At 45.6% G+C, this 20,866-nt stretch overlaps 1 protein-coding gene across 16 annotated transcripts in view; it reads left to right on the top strand.

The window, feature by feature from the left end:
* Positions 1 to 20,866, top strand: part of MAGI1 (membrane associated guanylate kinase, WW and PDZ domain containing 1) — a 692,610-nt gene that overhangs the window by 375,174 nt on the left and 296,570 nt on the right. The gene's annotated exons all lie outside the window — the stretch shown is intronic.

Raw genomic sequence — 20,866 nt, 5'->3', positions numbered from 1 at the left:
GATAGGATGGGTAATTTCCAGTTAAACTCTGGACATTGGCTACCAGGAGACTCTCTGAAGTTAAGCCTTCTGTTTTAGGTGGTTTTGTTTGACCATGATTTTTTTCTGGGGAAGAGGAGGATGATACCTTGTTATTACACCTTTTGGGTGTGTCAAAATCCAGGTTTCCCACTCCTGTTCTACTGATCCTCCATGTGGGTAGTGGTTTCTTATTACTGCTGGGTAAGGTTGGGGTTCTGGATTCCCATGGTGTCTTCACAAATGGGAGGAAGTGTGGAGAACAGGGTTTCCGCCTAGTGTGCTTGAAGATTCTCTCAGTCTTCTCTGATGTTACCCTGGGATGGGGCACAGAGTTTGGGGTACCCATTATATCTGGACATCTAGGCTGTCTACTGAGTCATTGCTAGCTAGGGTAATGGTAGAACCATGGATTTTTTTATTGTTGTTGTTTCTCTGTTTTTGTTTTTTCCTGTAGTGTTTGGGGGAAGTAGAAGAGTTTCGCTTTTCATCTGAAATTTTTCTGTTTTGCCAGTCTCCATCTTTCCTGCTTCTGCTGGAGGGGACAGGCTTTCCTGAGCTCCCTGCCCTCCTTTTCCTCATTGATACTTTATCAGTTGCCTCCTTCTTCAATTCTACTGCTGGATTTTTTAACTAGTTTTTTATCACTGTGACCAAAACACTGAAAACAACTTAAAGGAGGGAAAGTTTATTTGGGGCTCAGTTTCTGAGGTCTCACTCCATAGACGGCCAACTCCATTGCTCTGGGTCCAAGATGAGACAGCACATTGTGGGGGAAGGGCCCAGCTGAAGAAAGCTGCTCAGCTCAGGGCAGGGTCAGGAAGCAAAGAGAGAGAGGGAGAGAGGGGAAGGGGCCACAGGGAAGGTGCACCCTTCCAGGGCCCGCCCTCGGTGACCCTCCTTCTGTAGCCACATGCACCTGTGGTCTGCAGCCACCACCCCATCTGTCCCTTCATACTAGGATGGACTGATTAGATCATAGCTCTCACAGTCCAGTCATCTCACCTCTGAATATTCTTGCATTCACAGGAGCTTTGGGGAGACACCTCCCACTCAACCCATAACATTGGAACGTGCACATCTATGAAAACCAATCCCCATGCTAAGGTCTCTGCCTTCTCATTTCAGAGTCTCCTTGTTTCCTTTAGAGATGATACCCAAGTCTGCGGTTTTACCCAGTGGGAGAGGTAGGGAAATGTACATGGCCCCATCTTTCAAGAGGGCGAAGCATCATCTCTACTTTTGGTAGACAGCAGGTATGACATTGACTTGGCTATACAATCCAGAGCCATTCATAACATGAGTCATTGAGTAGGCCTGGTGTTTAACTCATAGCATGGATTTGAAGGAGATCATAATATTGAGAAAATGGGTCTATGCATTTATCTTGTTCTCTTCATTTCAGTCCCCCCCCCCCTTTTTTGGTACTGGGTATTGAATTCAGGGGTGCTTAACCACTGAGCCACATCCTCAGCCCCTTTCAGTCTTATTTAGAGACAGGGTCTCACTGAGTTGCTTAGGTTGGCTTTGAACTCGCGATCCTCCTAGCTCAGCCTCCTGAGCTGCTGGGATTCCAGGGGTGAGCCACTCTGCCCAGCCTTCCCAGCCCTCTTAACGAACCCTGGACTGGGAAGTCAGCAGTGGAAGGGCAACAGAGGGTGAGAAACTGAGAAATGAATAACCAGCCCCACCATCTGGCCTCCCACAGTTCCGAAAGTCACATGACACCCCCAAGCTCAGCCGCCTCTCTGTGTTTGCTTGAGGTGCCAAATGCTATATTTAAGCCAAGAACCGATTTTGAAAATATTTTTCTACTTCTGTTTTGTCAAACGCATTCCTTGGCATATTCTGTTAGGGCTTGTTCTGCTAAAGCTCAACAGAGCCTTCTGTTTCCTGAAGCTGATTTGGCATGCACAACTCAAACACTAGACCCTAGTTTTGGAACAGAGTCTTCTCTAGAGGTAGCACAAAGTCATCCTCCGGCAGGTAATACCTACCAAATGAGAGATGGAGCTCCTGTTCCTTAATTGTTATTCTTTTATATATGAGACTTCTTTTTAAAAGCTATTTTTGGCTCAAGCCTGTTGGACGACGTTTTCTTTTTCCAGAACCTTTCTAATTGTGGGAAGAAAAGCAAATGTTAAGCTAGTCATCTTTAATCGAGAATAACGGAAGCAAGTGTAACTGGCTTACTTTCATAATTTGGTTTTGCTTGAACTTTTATGATACCAGTGTGACTTCAGTGTGTATAAATAGAGCTTCAATATCAAGGGTAGATGTCTAAGTAAGCCAGAATGAAAGCGTTTTGCAAGATTTTATGTATGTATGTATGAAAGAGTTTTTTGTTTTCTCTTATCGGGCTTAAGTAGTATTAGTTGGTTGGTGGAATGTTCTGGAAGCCTTTGTAGTCTCTGAAGCCTTTTAGACAAAGGGCATGGTTGTCATAGCACCTGTCCCCTTGACCAGCGACAGAAGACTGTGGTTTCAAGGGGAACTGTTGTTCCTGTGAGCGCTGAAGGTCTGGATCTAGAAGTGGATGCACCTGTTAGGTGGTGGTGGCTGAGCGACCGGTTTGAGGTAGCATGTTGGCATTGTTAACTTGAGCACGGAATCTATCACTGGAATAATTCCAGGCAGCAGCAGTCACACAGAGTTGTGTTTAGTTTGGGGGAGCCTTCTATTCTTTATTTTTTGTAGTTCATTCTAAATGAGGCTTTGCTTCGTGTGGCTTCAGAATTCATCTCATGCCACTTTCTTTGTTTTTTGGTGCTGGGAATTGAACCCAGGGGCACTTAACCACTGAGCCACATCCCCAGCCCTTCTTATGTTTTATTTAGAGACAGGGTCTCACTGAGTTGCTCAGGGCCTCACTAAGTTGCTGAGGCTGGCCTCAAACTTGTGATCCTCCTACCTCAACCTCCCAAGCTGCTGGGATGACAGATGTGCGCCGCCACGGGGGGTAGGGGAGGGCTTCTGGTGCGACTTTCAAGGCAAGGTCCCTGTGACCCCAGAGTTGGAAAGTTCCTCCACCTGTGCCTTCAGTAAGCCCCTTTCTCTCCTTGCTGTTTGTCACCCATCACAGCCACATGGGAACTTGGGTCCCTCCAGCCCCTGGCCCACTCTGCACGCTCAGGGTCTGTTCTTCAAACTGCCCGTTGGGTAACCGATGACTCATCTCTCAAATTGGTGTAAAAGTGAAAAGTGTGGCTGAGCCAGCACAAGGGACATCAAAGTACAGGTCACTCAGAGTCCCCTGGTCCTTTTGAGAGGACATTTCTACCCAGGTCATTTGCGTTTTCCTCCTGGTCAAGCTGAAACCCATTTAAATCCCAGGGCTGAGGCTCCGAGGGTGTTAGAACCCTTCCTCCTCCTTCCCTCCTTGATCTTCCTCCCGCCTGCTCGGCACCTGGTTCAGGTCTGATGCTTGGTGTTTGAAGTGCGGGGCGCTCAGCTTAGTTCATGCTGGATGCTCTAGAAACACAGGCTTCTGCCTCGATACTCTGACCACGAGTGAGTCCACTGAGAATTCCCGCCTAGGGAGGTGGGCAGGCTGAGAACCCTCGCTGCACATTTTAATAACTAGGAGAGATTTTTTTTTTTTTTTAAAGGACTGATTTTTTTAAACTTTTTTTAAAAAAAATCTGTCACTTTTTGGTTGGTCCTTGTGGTTTTGTGTGTTCGTCTGTGCTGGGGTAGGGCCTGCTCTCTATCCTGGAGCTACCCCTAAGCCCTCCCAGATTTTTACTTGGTTGAGTTTTTATATGGTCTTACTTTATTTTTATTTATTTATTTAGTTTTGGGGACTGGGAGCAGAACCCAGAGGAGCTTAAAATTTTTTATTTTTTATTTGAGACAAGTTCTCACTGAGTTGCGAAGGGCCTCGCTAAGTGACTGAGGCTGGCCTCAAACTTGCGATCCTCCTGCCTCAGCCTCCCAAGCTGCTGGGATGACAGGCTTGAGCCACCATGCCCAGCAGGAGGTATGACTTTAGACATGCCCCAGGTGAGGTTCAGAGATCTCTCACAGGTAACACCATCCATTTACCATGTACTTTATAGGTAAGCCAGACTGGTGCAGAGCTGTTAAAGTATTGCAGGACCCTGGGAGAGAACAGCTCCCTGCTGTTCCTGTTAGAGCCAGGTAGGAAGCCTGTTGACCAAAATTCCTTAGGGTGCTCACTGTTCCCATCTCTGTCACCTTGATCAGCTTATTATAATGCAGAAAGTCCCCTTTGTGGTTTGACTTCTCCCCAAGATGTAGGTGGGTCCCAAGAGGCATTGCAAAATTTACATTAAGCCACTTTAATTTTTAAAGGTAAACTTCTCTCTCCTAAGGATAGTTCTGGAAGCAAGCAATCAAAAGGAAGGGGTCCCAGCTCCCAAAGGCAGAAGTGTTGACGTGCTTCAGTTTGTTCCTCTGACAAATGTTAGATCATCTTCGAAGTGTTAGTAGCAAAAGTATTCAGGACTTGCTTTCCTAAGAGAAGCACTTAGCGATGGGGTGGCTGGGCTCCTCTGGCATCTTTGGTGCAGCTTTAAAATGCTGTTTAAGTTAGGTGAGGTGGTACCTGCCTGTAATCCCTGCAGCTCTGGAGGCTGAGGCAGGAGGATCTCGAGGTCAAAGGCAGCCTCTGGAGGGAGGCCCTAAGCAGCTCAGTGAGACTCTGTCTCTAAATCTAACACAAAAAAATGGGCCGGGGTGGGGGTGGCTCAGTGGTCGAGTGCCCCTGAGTTGTATCCCCAGTATGAATGAATGAATGGATGAATGAATACATATGGAAATAATTATGCTGCTTTAGATCGGAGTGAGTATGTCTGCATATAAGCAATACATTTAGGGGAGAAATGAGAAAATTCAGTTACTGTACCCCTGAGTTCTTGGCACTTCTTACTGTTGCTTCCAAACAGACCTGGGCCAGTGAGCCAGGCCCGAGTTATATGTAGCAGGGCCTGCTGGGATCACTTCCTGCTCATTAGCTAGGAGGGCACTCTGTCCCCATTGTCTGAGAACCACTGCTGAATTAGTCTTGGTAGAGGACACCCAAGGGAACAGGCTTCTTTGGAAGGAAAGGGGAGACCAAGTAGAGGATTGATGGGTTAGAGTGGGAGCAACCTCAAGGGAGGTTGGAGCCAACCTCTTCCATTTATAGACATGCAAAAATGGGGCCAGTTTATTAGACATTCCAGAAACAGTCGTTAGGCCCTGAGTACAATACTTCAGGCTGTGTTGGAGCTGAAAGAGGTAGGCGATGTATGAACCAGGGTCCTCCAGAGAAACAGAACCACGTTCCTGTGCACATGTGTGGGAGTATTTTTAAAAAAAACTATATATTTATGGAGAAAGAAAGAGAAATGTTGAGGGGTCGAGGGACAGAGGGAGAGGAGAAAGATTTATCATGAGGAATTGGCTCATGCAGTTCTGGAGGCCAGCACATCCCAAGAACTGAGGGCGACAGCCTGAGATCCACAGGAGTCAGTGGTAGTGCCTGTGATAATGCTGACCACCAGGACACTCAGGAAAATGTCATATTTCAGTTCTAGACCGAAGGCAGGGAACAGCTGCTTGCCAGCTCAAAGCTGTCCCAGGTGGAAGGAAGTCCCTTTCATTGAGGAAACCATCCTTTTGGTTTTGTTCAAGCCTTCCACGGATTAGATCAGGCCCACCCAGGCTGGGGAAGGCCGTCCACTTTACTCAGTCTATCAAGTGAAGTTTTAAACTCATCCACGGATCCCCTTTCAGAAACACCCACAATGATGTTTGAGCAAACATCTGGGCGCTTCATGGCCTCGTTAAGTTGAGACAGGAAGTTAAATCCTAACAGATATGGGGGGTGGGAGAGAGGCAAGAATGGAAGAAGGAGGGACTGTATAGAGGTGGGAGGGGTGGGGGGAAGGAAAAAATAACAGAATGAATCAAATACCATTACCCTATGTAAATGTATGACTACACAAATGGTAGGCCTCTACTTCATGTACAAACAGAGAAACAACATGTATCACATTTGTTCATGATAAAAAAAAAATCCTACAGATGACTTTCCACACAGATTCGGGGGGCCCATTCATGCCTCCTTGATCTTTGCCTAGAGTTCTTTATTTTATTAGACTGTTTTAGGACTTATCTGTAAAAAATAGGAACCATAGAAAATAACCATAAAACTGGGTAGATTAGACTTCACAAACATTAAAAGCTACTTATCAAGAGCTCTCCTGGCCAGGTGTAGTGAACACACCTGTAATCCCAGCAATTTGGAAGGCGGAGGCAGGAGGATTGCAAAGTTGAGGACAGCCTCAGCAATTTAGTGAGGCTCTGTCTGCAAATAAAAAAATAAAAAGGACTGGGGGGGGGGTGTGACTCAGTGGTAAAATGTCCCTGAGTTCCAGCCCTAGTACCAGAACAATAGGAAAGAAGGAAGGATGGAGGGAAGGAAGGAGGGATGAAGGAGGAAGGAAAAAAAGGAAAAAAGGAGGTACAAGCAGCCACAGATTGGGAGAGAATATTTGCAAACTACATTCCTGCAAGGGGCTGATATTCACAATCTACAAGTCAATATTAAGAAGACAACCTAATAAAAATGGGCAAACAATTTGAATAGATGCTTCATAAATGAAAAGACACATTCATTAGCACATGACAAGATGTTTAACATAGCAGTCACGGGGGAATGCAAATTAAAATAATGCATAAGCAATATAATACATATATACAGAAGATGTACATAAGTGGGGGGGCGGCAGATGAGTGCCAGAGCCTGCTGTCTGACCAGGCTGCAGGGGAGGAGGGTCCCGGCCCAGGCCATGCGTCCTGGCCACTGTGCGGACAGACCTGGAAGGGGCACCATCTCTTGGCTTGTGCCCCTCGGGCCACACGGTGTACTTCCAGTGCAAGTAGGTGTGTGAAATTAATCTGGAGATGACACGTGGGATTTAATTAGCTTGCAGTCTGGAGAGGGGGACAGGCTGGCTGGTTTAACGCGGTTGTTCTAGACATTGTCATGATCGTGAGTCGAAAAAGAAAATTCTCTCCTTGGAGAACAGACGTCCCGTGAGAGGTGTTTCTGAAACGCGTGGCTTTTGAATCCAGTGGTGAGGGTAGGACAGGCCTCCTGTTCTCCCATGGTCTCTGTGACAGCTCTGTCCTGTGGGTTCTCTCACTGTCCCCACAGAGGGAGACGGGTATTGAGACTCAGCGCCAGGCAGAGATTCACCCAGGAGCACTCAGAGGTAGCAAAGGACCAAGTCAGGACAAGAACACTCAGTACTCCTGGCTCTGCTTTAGACACTGCTGGTGGCTTTGTTCCTTTAGCATAGTGCTGGGTCTTGAACCCCAGGCCTTGTGCATGACAGGCAAGCTCTGTACCCCTGAGCTATGGCCCAGCCCCTGCTCGGGTTGGGTTTGTGTTTTCTTTTTTGTTTTGTTTTGTTTGCGTTTTTGGTACCAGGGATTGAACCCCAGGGCGCTTAACTACTGAGCCACATCCCCAGCCCTTTTTATATTTTATTTTGAGATAGGGTTTCACTAAGTTGCTGAGGGCCTTGCCAAGTTGCTGAGGCTGACCTCAAACGGTAGATCCTCCTGTCTCAGCCTCCGGAGTCGCTGGGATGACAGGCATGCGCCCTGGCGCCTGGCTGCTTGGGTTGGTTTAATGAGTGTTTTTATCCTTCCTTTGTTCACTCATTCGCCTGCTCCTGGCACCTCCTGCTGTAGACAGAGAGTCTCCTGTTGGCTAAGTGGGTCACCGATGTCATAGAACCCTCCATGGCATGTGTGTGTGCGCACGCGCATTGGCGGGGAGTGGGTGTGAGAAAAGCAAGAGAAAGGAAAATAAGGTGATTCCAAAGAATGACATCTGCTGTGAGCACAGTAAACCAGAGCAGCAGGCTAGGTCCTGGAGACACATCCTTCAGATGGAGTCGTTTGGACCTGTGTTGGACACGGTGGATGTCATGGCAAACCTGAGATGCTGGGCGCTCAGCCACGCTGCTCTGCGTCCTCAGCCCCATGCTGGAAGACTCACGTGCTGAAGCATACACATGTCACACGTGACCTAACCTACGCGGAGCCATCCCCAGGGTGTGCCCTCTTGCCTTTTTTTTTTTTTTTTTTTTTTTTTGGTACCAGGGATTGATCCAGGGGAGCTTAACCACTGAGCCACATCCCCAGCCCTTTTTATATTTCATTTAAAGACAGGGTCTCGCTGAGCTGCTCAGGGCCTCGCTGGGTTGCTGGGGCTGGCTGGGAACTCGCCGGCTCCTGCCTCCGCCTCCCAGCTGCTCTTGCAGGGTTCTTTACTAAGGGGCCCTTGCATCTCAAAGAAAACATAAGAAAATTCTGGGCTTGTGTTGAGGGGCAGTGAACCTTCAGCATCCCCCCTGGTGTGCTCACCTCCCTCTGGGGGCGGGGCTGCCCCACTGTGGTTGTCACAGGGCCTGGGGACACTTCCTGCATTCACTTGGGAGCTGCAAAAACAGGGAGGTTGTCCATCCAGAGGTGCTTCAGGCAGATGCACAGCCACGAAAAATTGTTCCAGCCAAGGTGCCAGCGGTCCCCGTGACAGGGGACACGAGGCAGAGCATGCGGTGGGCTCCAGTGCCGGCTTCTCGAAGCTTCTTACACCGAAGGTGGGAAGATTTGGCGAGCAAGGTCCTGATTTGTTCTTTGGCTTCGGGGCTCACTGGGGTCTCTGCCATTCTGCGACAAAGCCTAGGGCTCCAACCCGATTGAGTTTCTAGTATGTTCTTTGCTTTCCCTCCTTTCTTTACAAGTGGCTTCTTGGGTTTGTTTTGCTTTCCTTGGATGTCAGTTTTTCCAAGCTGTAGCCCTTTGGCTTGCTGGTCTGCTCTCGAGTTAAATAAATAAATAAAGTCACCAGGAGCAAATGTTCCTCTGCATCCAGATAGCCCAGCAGCGGGAAGCCGGACTGGCAGATGTGACAGGTTGTCTTATAAATCACCTTTGATTGTCGGGGTTGGCATATGGCCAGTGAGTGTCTTAATTACCGAACGGCTTTTAGAGCCCCATTATTTATAATCACTTTCAAATCGCAGCTTGAAGAGCAGAGTGAGGGGCTAGGAAAGTGGGGGGGGGGGGGGTGGAAACGGTCATCGCGATTTTGGACATGAGAGAGATCTGAAGATCGGCCTGGGCAGGAGGACTCTCTCCCCTCCAGGGACACTCAGGTTCCACACTCTTTAAAATCGAGAGCTGTGGGCAGGCCAGAGAGCTGCATCTGCGTGAGTTAAGAATTTGGGGAGCGGGTACTGGGGATTGAACCCAGGGGTGCTTAACCACTGAGCCACATCCCCAGCCCTGTTTTGTATTTTATTTAGAGACAGGGTCTCACTGAGTTGCTTAGGGCCTTGCTAAATTGCTGAGGCTGGCTTTGAACTCACGATCCTCCTGTCTCATCTCCCGAGCCACTGGGATGACAGGTGTGCACCACTGCACCTGGCTTCCAGTTATTTCTTATATTGCAAACCCATGAGGTTAAAAATTCTTAACTCATGCCAGGGTCAGTAGTGCACACCTGTAATCCCAGCAACTGGGGAAGCTGACACAGAAGGATCACAAGTTCAAAGCCAGCTTCAGCAACTTAGCAGGGCCCTGAGCAACTCAGCGAGACCCTATCTCTAAATAAAATACAAAATAGATAGGGCTGGGGAGGTGCTCAGTGGTCAGTGCCATTGAGTTTATTCCCCAGTAACACCCCCCCACCCTCCCAAAAGAAAAAATAACTGGAGAAATCTGCCCTTACCCACCTTCACCTGATAAGTTCTCTCTTTCTCTCTCTCTCTCATTTGGTACTCAGCTATTACTTGCAACCTTCTCTCTCTTTAAAACATTTTTTTTTTTTCTAGTTGTAGATGGACACAATACCTTTGTTTTATTTATTTAAATTTAGGTGGTGCTGAGGCGCGAACCCAGCACCCCACAGGCCCTAGGCAGGCGCTCCAGCCCCAACCCCAGCCCTCTTGTGGTCTTGACTTTGAAACGTGTTTGGCGAGGGGCTCTGTGCCAACAGCAGGCTCCCAAGGATGCTCTGCCAGGAGAAATGGTCGTGCTCTTTTCAGATGCGTCCAGGGAGGGGAGGATCGCTGGTCCTCCCTTCTCATAGGCCAATGTAAATTGATTGACGTACCATATTGTGAAGCCGTTTGTCTGAGATACGCCCACGTAGGTCAGGACGCCTGGCACTCTGGCCCCAGTCAACTGTCGTGTGCATGTTATGAGACCACGTTGAAGATGCTCTGCGACCCGGATGAGCGCTTCCTGTGTGAGAATAAATTGGGGCGAGGCCAGGAGGGGAAGGGCACAGCTGCCTAATTACTGTGGGTGAGCGAGGCCGTGGAATGCTCAGTGGATCTCAGTTGCATGTGCATTCCATCTCAAAGGTCCCCAGCACCTAAACCCCTACATTACAGGACTTCCCTCCTGGCTGTTGGTTCCTGCGAAGGAACTTTGTTCACACGCGCTGGCTGATGTTCTCTGGAAGCCGTGATGGTGCTGGCGAGATGTCACTTTCCCAGTCTCTTCATACAGAGGCTGGCAAGAGGGATGTTGGGATAACTTTACCATATGACAGGTTAGAAGAGAAGCTGGCTGGGCACGGTGGCACACACCTGTCACCCCAGCAACTCGGGAGGCTGAGGCAGGAGGATGGCAAGTTTGAGGCCAGACTCAGCAATGTGGCAAGACCCTCAGCACCTTAGCGAGACCCTGTCTCAAAATAAACTTTTAAAAAATGGACTGGGGGTGTCGCTCAGTGGTAAAGCACTCCTGGGTTCCATCCTCAGTAACACACACACACACACACACACACACACACACATTCACAGATCTTAGAGTTTTTGTTTTCATATTGGGATGTTTTCCATACCTAGATGTTTTCTGGTTTCATAGGTAGCATAACTGCTTTAGGAAAGTCATAATGTGATTTTTGAACACTTTCATTCTCATGGAAGTTAATAGAATAGTATAAGGCATACCCTCTCACTAGGATTCACTAACTGTTCACATCTGGCCATACCCACCCCTTTCCTCCATATTTATACTTATTTCCATTTTGCCATGTTCTCTGAGTATGGGATTTAGGTAGCATGGTACCTCACCTGAAATACGCAGGCATTACCCTGCAAAGATGGCATCTTCCTCCAAGCCGGATACAATTGCCATATCTCAACACTCATTCATTAGCATCATCTCAGTCAGGTGTCAACACTCCCCCAGCTGGGCCATAAGTATCTGGGAACCAGAGATTGGGCCCAGGGGCGCTTAACCACTGAGCCACATCCCCAGCACTTTTTATATTTTATTTAGAGACAGGGTCTCGCTGAGTTGCTTAGGGCCTCGCTCCATGGCTGAGGCTGGCTTTGAATTTGCAATCCTCCTGTCTCAGCCTCCCGAGCCACAGGGATGACAGATGTACATTGTGTTGTTTTTTAAATTCAGGATCCAGTGAAGCTGACATACTGCACTGTGGTGCTCCTTGCTAAAAGAATAGCAATTTCCTGAAGCACCTACTGTGTGCAAGTCAGTGTGTTATTGCACCCAGCCTTGCAGCCACCTGTTTAAGCAGATCGTGTCATTATCTTCTCTGGAGAGATTAGGGGCGTGAGGCTCAGAGGGGCTCAGCAACTTGCCTCAGGCCAGCTGGGGAGTGTGAAGCCTGGATCTGAGCTAATCAAATCTGGCTTGGGACCCAGTGCTTTTAACTGCATACTGCTGAGGGAAGCACACTCTGTAGGGACATTTATCCTATCAACAGATTCCCATAACACCAGCTATGCTTTTGGAAAATCTTCCCAAAGCAGAAAATTTTAAAAAATCACTGCAAATGCCAGACCTTGAATACAGAAAGAATACATATACTTTCCTAATTTCAAAGGTGATGCTTCTGCCGTTGTCTTCTCATCCTTCTCACTGCGGACCCCTGGTAGAGTTCCGTGTTGATCACCAACACAGGTGGTCCTCTGACTCAGCTGGCAGTTCCACCTGGTGTCACCTTAGCTAGGTGATGGACCACTCTCTGACCCTCAGTTTCTTTTTTTGTAAAATGGCACCGGCAAGCTCACTGGGTTGGAGTGAAGATTTTGAAGTCAGTTCTGTGTTCCATTTATGGAAAATGTTGACTGCCTTCTCTGGAATCCAGGGTGTCCGGTGAGACTCTGACACAGGGTCCTCTCAAGAAGTCAGTCTTCCTAATTCCAGCAGTTTGGGAGGCTGAGGAAGGAGGAAGGAGGTTCAAAGTCAGCCTCAGCAATTTAGTGAGGCCCTGAGCAACTCAGTGACTCTAAATAAAATATTTAAAAAGGGCTGAGGATGTGGCTTAGTGGTTAAGTGCCCTTGAGTTCAACACCAAGTCCAGAAAAAAAAAAAAAAAGTTGGTCTTCCTAAAGTCATGTCTTCAGATTCCACCCAGGGATGGCAGCGTGGACATTAGACTGCAGATCATGGTGAAAACCACAGCTGTTCAAGAGGGTCCCCACTCGCTCACGTCAGCATTATTACTTTGCCAGCAGGGAACCGTTGTCTTTCTGATTTCCCTATATAAGGCCTTTACCATTTTTTTTTCTTTTTCTGAACAGATGTTATTCCACTATCTCAGTTTAACTGGAATAAATGTAAGAAGCCCAAAAGCTGTAAATAATGAAAAAACAGAGCTGATGGAATTTCCGCCTAAGCGCGCGTTCTTTCCCATGCTTAATGCGTCTTTCTTCTCACTGTGGGATGAGATTTGTTCTAAAAAGGTTCACCAGGAGGAAGAGAATAGAGAAGACAGGCAAGGAAATAATCATACAGCAGATTTCCTGAAGTGCTAGCAGAATGTTTTGTGCTTGTCCATGTGGGGCGTCACATGTAAATAGTGTCTTCTTGAGCTCCATCAGCATACATCAATCTGCTTCACGTCACAGACGGCGCACATTTCTTTCTCTTATTATTATTATTTTTTTTTTTGTTAAGTGCTGGAGAAACAAGCCTGAAAGCACAGCTGCCTTTGTTCCTTAGGACGATGGGTTTGGCCTCTGCATGTCTGATGTTCCACCTGTCTGGCTTGTTTCTTAAACCAGCCATTGAAGCCAGGGGCGCTTCACCACTGAGCCACATCTCCAGCCCTTTTTTATATTTTATTTAGAGACAGGGTCTCACTGAGTTGCTTAGGACCTTGCTAAGTTGCTGAGGCTGGCTTTGAACTCACGATCCTCCTGCCTTAGCCTCCCAAGCTGCTGGGAGAGCAGGTGTGCCCCACGGCACCTGGCCTTCCTGTGTTTTTCTGTTGTTTTCAACTCTTGTGGTGAAGTGGAATCACCAGAGGTTTTCAAGAGAAGGGTAGCTGTCATGAGAAATAGGGAAATAGTTGCATTGTCAGACCCTAGTGCTGCAGACTTCGTTCAGGGTTATGGTATGGCTTGGACCCTGGGCTTGTGAACTTCGGCATGTTGGTAGACTCACCCAGAAGGTTTGATAAAATTGGTTTCTTGTCGGTCAGAGTGGTGCACACCTGTAATCCCAATGGCTCAGGAAGGCTGAGGCAGGAGGATCAGGAGTTCAAGGTCAGCCTCTCCAACTTAGTGAGACCCTGAGCAACTCAGTGAGACCCTGTCTCTAAATAAAATACAAAATAAGACTGGGGAGGTGGCTCAGTGGTTAAGTGCCCCTGGTTCAATCCCTGGTACCAAAACAAAACCCAATTATAAACAATGCTATAATGAAAAGCCCCGAACAGAAAGTTTTGTAGAGATTCCCTAGAAATTACTAGATAGACGAGCATGAACTGTATCTTAAAGGTTCTTGACACATATTGACAATTGCTTTCCAGAAAGGTTCTGCCAGTTTTCTACCAAAGCTTGGAAGAAGTTCAACATGGCTCATCTGATGATGATAGTGTCGAAATGTGTATGACTTTTGCTCTTTTGATGATGTGATTTTAAAATTTTCCATCAATAATTCAAACAGGGAGCTGAAGAAATAGCTCTTTTTGGAGAGGGCTCACCTAGCATGCACAAGGACCATGGTTCAAATCCCCGGACCCTCAGACGTGGATGGGGGGTGTAGGGGAAAAAAAATAATTCAAACAGATGTCAACAATATGTTAGAGAGGCTGTGTGGACAGTAAAATGAGAATTCTTTAAATTTTGACAAACTGTGATTTCCAGTAAGAAAATTAATTTGGTGAATGATCCGTTGAGAAATAATGAATGACTGCCATTATCAGGTGTATGTAACCCAAAACCAAAACAAAATAAAAGTCCTGATATGTGAAATCCACAGTTCAATTGTTTATATAATTACTTTCAATTTCCCTTCTTCCAAATAGGGTTAACGCATTGGCCTCTAGCTGGGGTCGGCAACTTTTGTCTGTCATGGCTAAGGACAGTACCTACTCACCATCTGGAGGACATGCACAGACTGCCCCATTACAAACTGTGCTTCGGTAGCATGAAAGCCCAGGTGGTAATCTTGTTAATTACGATGTTTTTAAATAAAACTTTATTTACAAAAATGGGCAGTGAACATGACCCATGGGCATTCCCTAACTCCTGGCCTAGCTGTCCGCCCTGCACCCCCAGGTTGAAGACTTCCCCTTAGGTAATTCTTGGGAAAGACTTCCCCTTAGGTAATTCTTGGGGTGAGTGGAGGTGGAGGGTGTTCATTCTTCAGGTTAGTCTAAGTTAGTAGTTCTCACTCTGGGTCTCTGACAAAGAGTAGATAGCAGTACCCAGATATGTACCTGAAACGTAGATTCTTGAGCTCCACTCAAGACAACAGAGTCAGAAACTGCCTTTTCTTTATTAGGGGTATTAGGGATTGAACCCAGGGGTACTCGACCACTGAGCCACATCCCCAGCCCTTTTTATATTTTATTTAGAGACAGGGTCTTGCTGAGTTGCTCAGGGCCTCGCTAAGTTGCTGAGGCTGGCTTTGAACTCGTGATCCTCCTGCCTCAGCCTCCCGAATCTCTGGGAGTGCAGGTGTGCAGCACTGTGTCCAGCTCCTCAAATGTTTAAGTATATGTGTTGTTTGCCATGGCCACCATGTAGGTACATAGCTATGCTTTTATGATTTGTGTATACATGTAAGTATACATTCACAGGAGATAATTAACAAAATGTTAATCGTACCACAAGTGAGGTTACAGATGATTTTACTTTGTTGTACTTTTGTGTATTTTTCTCATCTGGTAATTAATTTCTGTTACTTTGTTATTTTGATAAAACACATAAAACTGATACTTTCAAGTATACAGTTGTTTAGCACAATGTGCATTTACACGCTAGGTGTGGTGACTCATGCCTGTAATCCCAGGAGCGCAGGAGGCCGAGGCAGGAGGATCTCAAGTTGAAAGCCAGCCTCAGCAACTCAGCCAGCCAGACCCTGCTCTAAATAAAATATATAAAGGGCTGGGGATGTGGCTCAGTGGTTAAGGGTCCCTGGGTTCAATCCCTAAAACAAAATAAATTATATTAAATGGCATTTACATTTTTGTACGGATATTACCACCCACTGTCCATCTCCAGAACTTTCTCATCATTCTCACCTGAAACTCCGCCTCCATTGAACAGGAGTTTCCCAGTAGTATATATTAACTTTCTAGTGAAAAAAAAATCTTAGGAGAAATATGTTAGAAAGAAACAAATAGCAAATATCTTTTTCAGACATTGATTGGATTATACATTTTAAAGACTATCAAACAAGTTAATTTGTTTTTCAGTTTCTAATTTTGTGTGTGTGTTTTTTTTAACCTACCCTACATCAATCTGAAGTGCTGAAGTGACACTCTTTCTTTTGCTGTAATGATTGCACTGCTGGACAAACCAGTTGTGTTGCCCTAATAAATGGACTTCTCCTCTGCTGTAATCATGGTTGGGAGAAATTGTATGAGAAAACAGAATCACCTGGAAGCGTGATTAGTGTTAATTTCTGTATGCAACTTTGCCTCAGCGGTGAGACTTTGGGAGGCATTAAAGTGTCAGTTCTCATAGTCATGGAAAGCATCCTTCTGCCTTCTAGATGTGTCTCAGAACACAGGAAGGAGATGCTTTTGCCCCCGCAGCCATAAGGGTTGAATTAAGGGGACTCAAAGCTGGCCTGTGATCCAGCACTTCAGGAGGCTGAGGCAGGAGGATCGTGAGTTCAGAACCAGCCTCAACAACTTAGGGAGATCCTAAGCAACTCAGTGAGACCCTGTCTCTAAATAAAATACAAAGAAGTGTTGGGGATGTGGCTTGGCTTGGTGGTTGAGTTCCCCTGAGTTCAATCCCTGGTACCGCCCCCCCCCCCAAAAAAAAAGAAGGACTCAAATGTGGTCTCTCTCTGGAAACTGGGCTTCTTCACCAAATGCAAATGATGGGGGGAAAGGATTTTAGTGATGTTTATACCAGCATGGTTTGTATTGGAAATAACTTGATTTTCTGTGGAAGCCATTTAATCATATTTAGAAAGTGGAATATTACGCAACATTTAAAATGAAAAGCACATCAATCAAACATAGTTAAATTCTATGAAGTGATAGGAATTAAAAAAAAAAAAACAGAGACATTCTGCTGGAAATTTAAAAGCCACAGAGTTTCAGATATGTATATGATGTAGAAATACAAAATAAGGGCAAATTCCAGACAAGCCTGATCCCTCTCTTTCCCCATTTAAGCTATAAAGTCATTGTGCGGTCAGCTCTGAACCTTTTCCTTGAGAGAGCCCCCACTTCTCTCTGACCTGTGTTCCCTTTTCTATTTACAAAACAGTCTTGAATTTCAGAGAAAGTGAAGGTACCGTGACACACTTCCTGTTTGCTGAGTAGATTCCATGTGCTCACTGCTCTTGACGATTAGGAGAAGATTTGTAGACACGTCTTCTGAATACCTGGCAATTAATTGGGGATTAGATGCCAAAAAGTACAGTGTTCTTGATGGAATGTGAAGGTGGAGGCTGTTTGCCTTCAAATGTCATGGAACACAGATTCAACGTTAACTTCACGGTCAGCCTGCCCTTTTACACACTTGCAGAAGAGAGGTTTGGTGAGATGATCCTAAGCTCCAGCTAGCTTGCCTTTGGGACAAAAGTGAAGTATAATCCAGGACTGCCTTCCAGTCTGGATATCTGGTCTACCCTGTGCTCTCCAGGCATGGTCCATAGGATGTACTATGTTCTGTATTGGGAAAGACATGCCCTATCCTGAACCCATTTTACTTTGGGCTGAAGCAGTACCTTTGGGTATCACACATCTCTTCTACTCACACTCCAATGATAACCCACAGTGTCTTCATGGCAAGAACTCTAAACCTGCTGGGTGTGGTGGTACCTGCCTGTCATCCCAGGGGCTCAGGAGGCTGAGGCAGGAGGATCGTGAGTCCAAAGCCAGCCTCAGCAACTCAGTGAGACCCTGTCTCTAAACAAAACATAAAAAAGGGCTGGGGATGTGGCTTAGTGGTTAAGTACAAACAAACAAATAACAAAAATACCCCAAAAAACCAAAGGGCAGAATTTGCCCAGCACCACAAACTGAGTTGCCTCAGTGGTTAAGCACCCCTGGGTTCAATCCCCATCGCCCCCCCCAAAAATTTTTTTAGTTTGTGTTTAATATATTCCAAGCTGTGTGCTGGGGCTGAAATTCAGGAAATAAAACCAACTGGTCAATCACCACTGTTTGGTAATCCTACCTAGTAACTCTAGTTGGAGGTGTAAGGCACTCTAAAATTTGCTTAAAAGCATAACTATGTATCCCAGCAAAATTCCCATTGCCTATAATGTAGTGTTTTCTATTCCTCTTGGAAACAACAGCTCTCTTTTTTCCCATGATTTTTAAGCTTATTTCTATTGACACATAAATATAGATAATTATGGGGTATAGTAATTTCTTGAAATGTGCATACCATATGCAAAGATCAAATGAGGGTTATTAGCATTTCCATCTCCTTAAACATTTATTTATTTACTTTTTATTTCTTTTTTAGTGGTTATACATGACAGTAGAATCCATTTTGATAAAATCGTACAAACATGGAATATGTCTTATCCTAGTAAGGACCCCATTCTTGTGTGGCCACGATGGTGGGGTTCACTTAGGTATTTCCCTCTGTGTACAAAGGAAAATTGTTAGATTTATTCTGCTGTCTTTTCTATTCCTAGGCCCCTCCCTTCCTTCCTTAAGTCTAATGTACTGACCTTCTTTCTCGCCCCCCTTATCATGGGTTAGCTTCCACATATCAGCTAAACATATTCAACCTTTGGTTTACTCTGTTGTTATTTTTTGGACCAGGGATTGAGCCCAGGGGCACCTAACCACTGAGCCACATCCCCAGCTCCTTTTATATTTTATTTAGAGACAGGGTCTCACTGAGTTGCTCAGGGCCTCGCTAAGTTGCTGAGGCTGGCTTTGAACTTGCGATCCTCTTACCTCAGCCTCCCGAGCCACTGGAATTACAGGCATGGGCCACTGCGCCCAGTGTGCCATGCTCATTTTGAGTGTATGTTGGCGGGGTTATCATCTTCATTCAGTGTATACTTCATAAATAATGGAATGACCTAAAATCGACTGGTATATGTGTATTTTCCTTTTGGCCAATGGAAGCCTTGGGTATAATGAAATGTGAATAAAATAATTCAAATGGGGTTTCAGTCATCCATTCCAAAATGAGCTGGGAGTCATCTTGAACATGATATTGAAGTGAAGGTCAGTAGTTTCCTGCTGTGGTGGGAAACACTGTCTCAGTCATCACTGTCTCCTCCTCCTCCTCCTCCTCCTCCTCCTCTTTTTCTTCTTATTCTTCATTTGTTCTTTTTAGATATAACATGGCAGTGTATTTTGACATATTATCCTTACATGGAGTCTAACTTACTCTAATCAGGACCCCATTCTTGTGGTTGGACACGGTGTGGAGTCTCACTGGTCGTGTGTTCACATATGAACATAGGAAAGTGACATCCATTCATTCCACTGTCTTTCCTGTTCCCATCCCCCTCCCTTCCCTTCAGTCCCCTTTGTCTAGTCCAGTGAATGTCTCTTCTTACCCATTATTGTGAGTTCCCATCCACATATCAGAGAGAACATTCCGCCTTTGGTTTTTTGGGACTGGCTTATTTCACTTAGCATGATAGCTCCAAGCTCCATCCATTTACTGGTAAATGCCATAACTTCATTCTTCTTTAAGGCTGAATAATATTCCATTGTGAATTCGCATTTTCTTTATCCATTCATCTGTTGAAGGTCACCTACGTTGGTTCCATAGTATAGTTATTGTGAATTGAGCTGCTATAAACATTGATGTGGCTGTATCACTGTAGTATGCTCCTTCTGAGTCCTTGGGTATAAACTGAGGAGTGGGGTAGCTGAGTCAAATGATGGTTCCATTCCTAGCTTTTTGAGGAATCTCCATTACTGCTTTCCAATTTGCATTCCCACCAGCGATATGTGAGTGAACCTTTTCCCCCACATCCTTGCCAACATGTAATGTTACTTGTATTCTTATTAATAACCATCTGACTGGAGTGAAGTGAAATCTCAGTGTAGTTCTAGTTCACATTTCTCAAATTGCTTGAGATGTGGGACATCCATTGACTCTTTTTGAACTTGAGGAAGGTACCATCTGATAGCAGAAGTTCCGTGGCTCTTCTGGTTACCAGATTGCCCTATCGTTTCTCTAAGGCTGAACATGCACTTACCTAATTTTTATCTGGTTTGAAAAATGAAAGACGATCTCAGTCTTGTTATTTTGGACTCTCATGGAAGCATTTTCTCCATGAAGAGCAAACACTTGCTAGGTTGATCCTGTACACTGTAATTTGCATTTATGATTTTTTAAAAAAAATGTGTTTTCTATGACACATTTTTATAATGATGTGATTTTGTGGGTTTTTTTTCTTTCTTTCTTTTTTGGTAGCAGGGATTGAACCCAGGTGCATTTAACCACTGAGCCTCATCCCCAACACTTTTTATATTTTATTTAGAGACAGGGACTTGCAGAGTTGTTCAGGGCCTCACTCAGTGGCTGAGGCTGGCTTTGAACTCGCAATCCTCCTGCCTCAGCCTCCAGAGCTGCTAGCATGATAGGTGTCCGTCACCAAACCTGGCTTAGCTTTTCTTTTGTTCTGTTACGTATTGAGAATTTCAAAGACATGGGTATCTAGCTAGACCCACTAAGATAACCATGACTTCCGCAACAGCAACAATAGTTAAAACAAAGAAACAAAAATCAGACAAACAAAAGAACAGTACGCACCGAGGGTTTGAAAAGCCGCCCAGGATGAGGGGAGATGTGTATTGATCTTCATCTATCAGTCGACAAAATGGAGAAGGAATCTCCTGTTTCCTAGCTCAAGTCAAATTTTTCCCTAATGGAAATTGGTGCTCAAATTTTCTCATGATTCCTTCTATGCATACAGTTCTGTCCCCCGCCTTTTTTTTTTTCCTTTATTTTTATGGATTTGGTGCAGGGGATTGAACCGGGGCTCATGCATTGCAAACACATGCTTTGCCTCTGAGCTACATCCGTAGTCCTCTTTCTCTCAGAAATTCCTTTTTAGGGCTGGAGATGCAGCTCAGTTGGTAGGGTGCTTGCCTAGAATGCACAAGGCCCTGGGTTCAATCCCCAGCACAATACATACATACATACATAAGTAAATAAATAAATAATTCCTTTTTATACAAAAGGAATTAGACAGTTTGTGCTAGTCTACAAATTTCCTTCTAAACTCAGCACGTGGAGATCTAACATATATAGTTATTATATGGTTAAACTCTGCTTTTTTGGGAGGGGGTACCAGGGATTGAACTCAGGGTCACTCAACCACTGAGCCACATCCCCAGCTTTATTTTGTGTTTTATTTAGAGACAGGGTCTCACTTTTGCTGAGGC

The sequence above is a fragment of the Sciurus vulgaris genome (genome assembly GCF_902686455.1).
Source record: "Sciurus vulgaris genome assembly, chromosome: 16".
NCBI lineage: Eukaryota > Metazoa > Chordata > Mammalia > Rodentia > Sciuridae > Sciurus > Sciurus vulgaris.
The sequence above is the reverse complement of the archived record's forward strand: the minus strand, read 5'-3'. Positions and strand labels throughout refer to the sequence as shown.